The following is a 6,131-nucleotide window of genomic DNA, read 5'->3' on the forward strand; positions in this document are numbered from 1 at the left end:
TTGACCCAAATTCAGCAACTTGAAACAACTATTTGATTATGTTCACAGGTTTTGTGGGTCAGGAATCAGACTGGGCACAGCAGGGATGGTGGACCTCTCCTCCTTGAGATTTCAGGTCTCATCCCTTGGGCTGGGCTGCCTCAGGGCCTGGGACTGCCAACAAAAGTAACTGCACTTGTCTTCTTTATGTGGCTTGACTTCCCTACAGCTAATGTTCTCAGGGTAGTTAGACTTTTACATGGCAGCTCAGGGCTCCAAGCTTGAGTGTTCTAGTGTGTAAGGCTGATGCTGCATTCCCTTTTATGACCCAGCCTCACTATTGTGTCCACTGTAGTCTCTTGGTTGAAGGAGTCATAAGCCTGCCCAGATTCAAGAAGTGTGCCCAGTGCTCGCTTCTGCAGCACATACACTAAAATTGGAACAATACAGAGAAGATTAGCATGGCCGCTGCCCAAGGATGGCATGCAAATTTGTGAAGCCTTCCATATTTTTGGCAACTAGAGATTATCATACTAAGTGAAATAAGAGAAAATCAAATACCATATGATATCACTTATATGTGGAATCTAAAATACAGCACAAATGAACCTATGTACGAAACAGAAACAGAATCACAGATATAGAGAACAGACTTGTGGTTGCCAAGCGGGGGTATGGGGGTATGGACTGGGAGTCTGGGGTTAGTAGATGCAAACTATTGCATTTAGAATGCATGGACAACAAGGTCCTACTGTATAGCACAGGGAACTATAACCAATCTCCTGGGATAAACCATAATGGAAAAGAATATAAGAATGAATATATGTGTTTAACTAAGTCATTTTGCTGTATAGCAGAAATTAATATAACATTGTAAATCAAGTATACTTCAATTAAAAAAAAAAAAGAAGTGTGCCCATAGGACCCCCACCCACCATAACCTCTCCATGAAAGGAGTGTCAAAAGACTTGGGGCCATGTTCTAAAACTGCCACTTACTCCAATACCCAACTCTCCCCCATTCAACTCTAAAAGAATTTTCCTTCAGATGTTTTCTCAAAGTGAATATAATGTATTAATAAAATTCCTTACATGGTATCCAAGGCCACTGAAACTTCCATGTAATTATTTTTCTTTCTCAGGGGAAGCAGATGGAATTATCAGACTGTGATTACTGTTTTTAAACACGGCTGCCAATATCTGTATGTCCCTCCTGAGAGACGGGCTGCATTTCTGCAATGAGGGAGGAAAACATGTAATCATCCCTTGTTGAAGAAATCAACTTTTTATTTAAAAACCATGCTTGTGTGAGCAGACGCAAGAAGAACTCTGAAGCCTGTGGAAGGAAAACCACATTCACAGAAAGACAGACAAAATGAAAAGGCAGAGGACTTTGTACCAGATGAAGGAACAACATGATCCCAGAAGAACAACTAAATGAAGTGGTGATAGGCAACCTTCCAGAAAAATAATTCACAATAATGATAGTGAAGATGATCCAGGACCTCAGAAAAAGAATGGAGGCAAAGATCGAGAAGATACAAGAAATGTTTAACAAAGACCTAGAAGAATTAAAGAATAAACAAACAGAGATGAACAATACAATAACTGAAATGAAAAATACACTAGAGGGAATCAATAGCAGAATAACTGAGGCAGAAGAACGGATAAGTGACCTGGAAGACAGAATGGTGGAATTCACTGCCATGGAACAGAATAAAGAAAAAAGAATGAAAAGAAATGAAGACAGCCTAAGAGACGTCTGGAACAACATTAAATGCAACAACATTTGCATTATAGGGTTCCCAAAAGGAGAACAGAGAGAGAAAGGACCTGAGAAAATATTTGAAGAGATTATAGTCGAAAACTTCCTTAACATGGGAAAGGAAACAGCCACCCAAGTCCAGGAAGTGCAGAGAGTCTAAGGAAGGATAAACCCAAGGAGAAACATGCCAAGAAACATAGTAATCAAATTGACAAAAATTAAAGAAAAAGAAAAATTATTAAAAGCAACAAGGGAAAAACGACAAATAACATACAAAGGAACTCCCATAAGGTTAACAGCTGATTTCTCAGCAGAAACTCTACAAGCCAGAAAGCAGTGGCACAATATATTTAAAGTGATGAAAGGGAAGAACCTACAACAAGATTACTCTACCCGGCAAGGATCTCATTCAGGTTCGACAGAGAAATCAAAGCCTTTACAGACAAGCAAAAGCTAAGAGAATTCAGCACCACCAAACCAGCTCTACAATGAACGCTAAAGGAACTTCTTTAAGTGGGAAACATAAGAGAAGAAAAGGACCTACAAAAACAAACTCATAACAATTAAGAAAATGGTAATAGGAACATACATATCGATAATTACCTTAAATGTGAATGGATTAAATGCTCCAACCAAAAGACACAGGCTCACTGAATGGATACAAAAACAAGACCCATATATATGCTGTCTACAAAAGACCCACTTCAGAGCTAGGGACACATACAGACTGAAAGTGAGAGGATGGAAAAAGATATTCCATGCAAATGGAAATCAAAAGAAAGCTGGAGTAGCAATACTCATATCAGATAAAATAGACTTTAAAATAAAGAATGTTACAAGAGACAAGGAAGGACACTACATAATGATCAAGGGATCAATCCAACAAGCAGATATAACTATTATAAATATATATGCATCCAACATAGGAGCACCTCAATACATAAGGCAACTGCTAACAGCTATAAAAGAGGAAATCGACAGTAACAGAATAATAGTGAGAGACTTTAACACCTCACTTACACCCATGGACAGATCATCCAAACAGAAAATTAATCAGGAAACACAAGCTTTAAATGACACAAGAGACCAGAAAGATTTAATTGATATTTATAGGACAGTCAAAAATGTCCTAAACAAGAGATTACAAAAACAAGAGATTACACTTTCTTCTCAAGTGCACACGGAACATTCTCCAGGATAGATCACATATTGGGGAACAAATCAAGGCTCAGTAAATTTAAGAAAACTGAAATCATATCAAGCATCTTTTCTGACCACAAAGCTATGAGATTAGAAATCAATTGCAGAGAAAAAAACGTAAAAAACACGAACACATGGAGGCTAAATAATACGTTACTAAATAACCAAGAGATCACTGAAGAAATCAAAGAGGAAATAAAAAAATACGTAGAGACAAATGACAACAAAAACACGATGATCCAAAACCTATGGGATGCAGCAAAAGCAGTTCTAAGAGGGAAGTTTATAGCAATACAATCCTATCTCAAGAAACAAGAAAAATCTCAAGTAAACAATCTAACCTTACACCTAAAGGAACTAGAGAAAGAAGAACAAAAAAACCCCAAAGTTAGTAGAAGGAAAGAAATGATTAAGATCGGATCAGAAATAAATGAAATAGAAATGAAGAAAACAATAGCAAAGATCAATAAAACTAAAAGCTGGTTCTTTGAGAATATAAACAAAATAGATAAACCATTAGCCAGACTTATCAAAAAAAAGAGGGAGAGGACTCAAATCAATAAAATTACAAATGAAAAAGGAGAAGTTACAACAGACACCACAGAAATACAAAGCATCCTAAGAGACTATTACAAGCAACTCTATGCCAATAAAATGGACAACCTGGAAGAAATGGACAAATTCTTAGGAAGGTATAACCTTCCAAGACTGAACCAGGAAGAAATAGAAAATATGAACAGACCAATCACAAGCACTGAAATTGAAACTGTGATTAAAAATATTCCAGCAAACAAAAGTCTAGGACCAGATGGCTTCACAGGTGAATTCTATCAAATATTTAGAGAAGGGCTTCCCTGGTGGCGCAGTGGTTGAGAGGCCGCCTGCCAATGCAGGGGACATGGGTTCATGCCCCGGTCCAGGAAGATCCCACATGCCACAGAGTGGCTAGGCCTGTGAGCCATGGCCGCTGAGCCTGCACGTCCAGAGCCTGTGCTTCACAACGGGAGAGGCCACAACATGAGAGGCCCGCTTACCGCAAAAAAGAAAACGAAAACATTTAGAGAAGAGCTAACACCCATCCTTCTCAAACTCTTCCAGAAAATATCAGAGGAAGGAACACTCCCAAACTGATTCTATGAGGCTACCATCACCCTGATACCAAAACCAGACAAAGATACTACAAAAAAAGAAAATTACAGACCAATATCACTGATGAATATAGATGCAAAAATCCTCAACAAAATACTAGCAAACAGAATCCAACAACACATTAAAAGGATCATACACCATGATCAAGTGGGATTTATCCCAGGGATGCAAGGATTCTTCAATATATGCAGATCAATCAATGTGATACACCATATTAATAAACTGAAGAAGAAAAACCATATGATCATCTCAATAGATGCAGAAAAGCTTTTGACAAAATTCAACACCCATTTATGATAAAAACTCTCCAGAAAGTGGGCATAGAGGGAACCTATCAGAGCATAATAAAGACCATATATGACAAACCCACAGCAAACATTCTCAATGGTGAAAAACTGAAAGCATTTCCTCTAAGATCAGGAACAAGACAAGGATGTCCACTCTTACCACTATTATTCGACATAGTTTTGGAAATCCTAGCCATGGCAATCAGAGAAGAAAAAGAAATAAAAGGAATAGAAATTGGAAAAGAAGATGTAAAACAGTCACTGTTTGCAGATGGCATGATACTATACACAGAGAATCCCAAAGATGCCACCAGAAAACTGCTAGAGCTAACCAATGAATTTGGTAATGTTGCAGGATACAAAATTATTGCACAGAAATCTCTTGCATTCCTATACACTAATGATGAAAAATCTGAAAGAGAAATTAAGGAAATACTCTCATTTACCATTGCAACAAAAAGAATAAAATACTTAGGAATAAACCTACCTAGGGGGACAAAAGATTTGTATTCAGAAAACCATAAGACACTAATGAAAGAAATTAAAGATGATACAAACAGATGGAGAGATATACCATGTTCTTGGATTGGGAGAATCAGTATTGTGAAAATGACTATACTACCCAAAGCAATTTACAGATTCAGTGCAATCCCTATCAAATTACCAATGGCATTTTTTTTACAGAACTAGAACAAGATATCTTAAAATTTGTATGAAGACACAAAAGACCCCGAAGAGCCAAAGCAGTCTTGAGGGAGAAAAACGGAGCTGGAGGAATCAGACTCCCTGACTTCAGACTATACTACAAAGCTACAGTAATCAAGACAATATGGTACTGGCACAAAAACAGAAATATAAATCAATGGAACAGGATAGAAAGCCCAGAGATAAACCCACGCACATATGGTCAACTAATCTATGACAAAGGAGGCAAGGATATACAATGGAGAAAAGACAGCCTCTTCAATAAGTGGTGCTGGGAAAACTGGACAGCTACATGTAAAAGAATGAAATTAGAACACTCCCTAACACCATACACAAAAATAAACTCAAAATGGATTCGAGACCTAAATGTAAGGCCAGACACTATAAATATCTTAGAGGAAAACACAGGAAGAACACTTTTTGATATAAATTACAGCAAGATCTTTTTTGATCCACCTCCTAGAGTAATGGAAATATAAACAAAAAGAAACAAATGGGACCTAATTAAACTTAAAAGCTTTTGCACAGCAAAGGAAACCACAAATAAGACGAAAAGACAACCCTCAGAATGGGAGAAAATATTTGCAAACGAATCAACGGACAAAGGATTAATCTCCAAAATATATAAACAGCTCATGCAGCTCAATAGTAAAAAAGCAAACAATCCAATCCAAAAATGGGCAGAAGACCTAAATTTCTCCGAAGAAGACATTTCTCCAAAGAAGACATACAGATGGCCAAAAAGCACATGAAAAGATGCTCAACATCACTAATTATTAGAGAAATGCAAATCAAAACTACAATGAGGTATCACCTCACACCAGTTAGAATGGGCATCTTCAGAAGATCTACAAAAAACAAATGCTGGAGAGGGTGTGGAGAAAAGGGAACCCTCTTGCACTGTTGGTGAGAATGTTAGTTGATACAGCCATTATGGAGAACAGTATGGATGTTCCTTAAAAAACTAGAAATAAAATTACCATATGACCCAGCAATCCCACTACTGGCCAGATACCCAGGGTTTTCATAATTATGAAAACCATAATT

The 6,131-nt window shown here is 37.4% G+C and overlaps 1 non-coding gene across 1 annotated transcript; it reads left to right on the forward strand.

The window, feature by feature from the left end:
• Window positions 1-385: 385 nt before the first annotated feature.
• On the forward strand, window positions 386-492 carry LOC136123003 (U6 spliceosomal RNA). The gene has a single exon (XR_010655885.1). It is a non-coding gene; the product is annotated as a U6 spliceosomal RNA (small nuclear RNA).
• The last annotated feature ends 5,639 nt before the right edge of the window (window positions 493-6,131 follow it).

Source organism: Phocoena phocoena, chromosome 4 (genome assembly GCF_963924675.1).
Source record: "Phocoena phocoena chromosome 4, mPhoPho1.1, whole genome shotgun sequence".
In the NCBI taxonomy this organism is placed as follows: domain Eukaryota; kingdom Metazoa; phylum Chordata; class Mammalia; order Artiodactyla; family Phocoenidae; genus Phocoena; species Phocoena phocoena.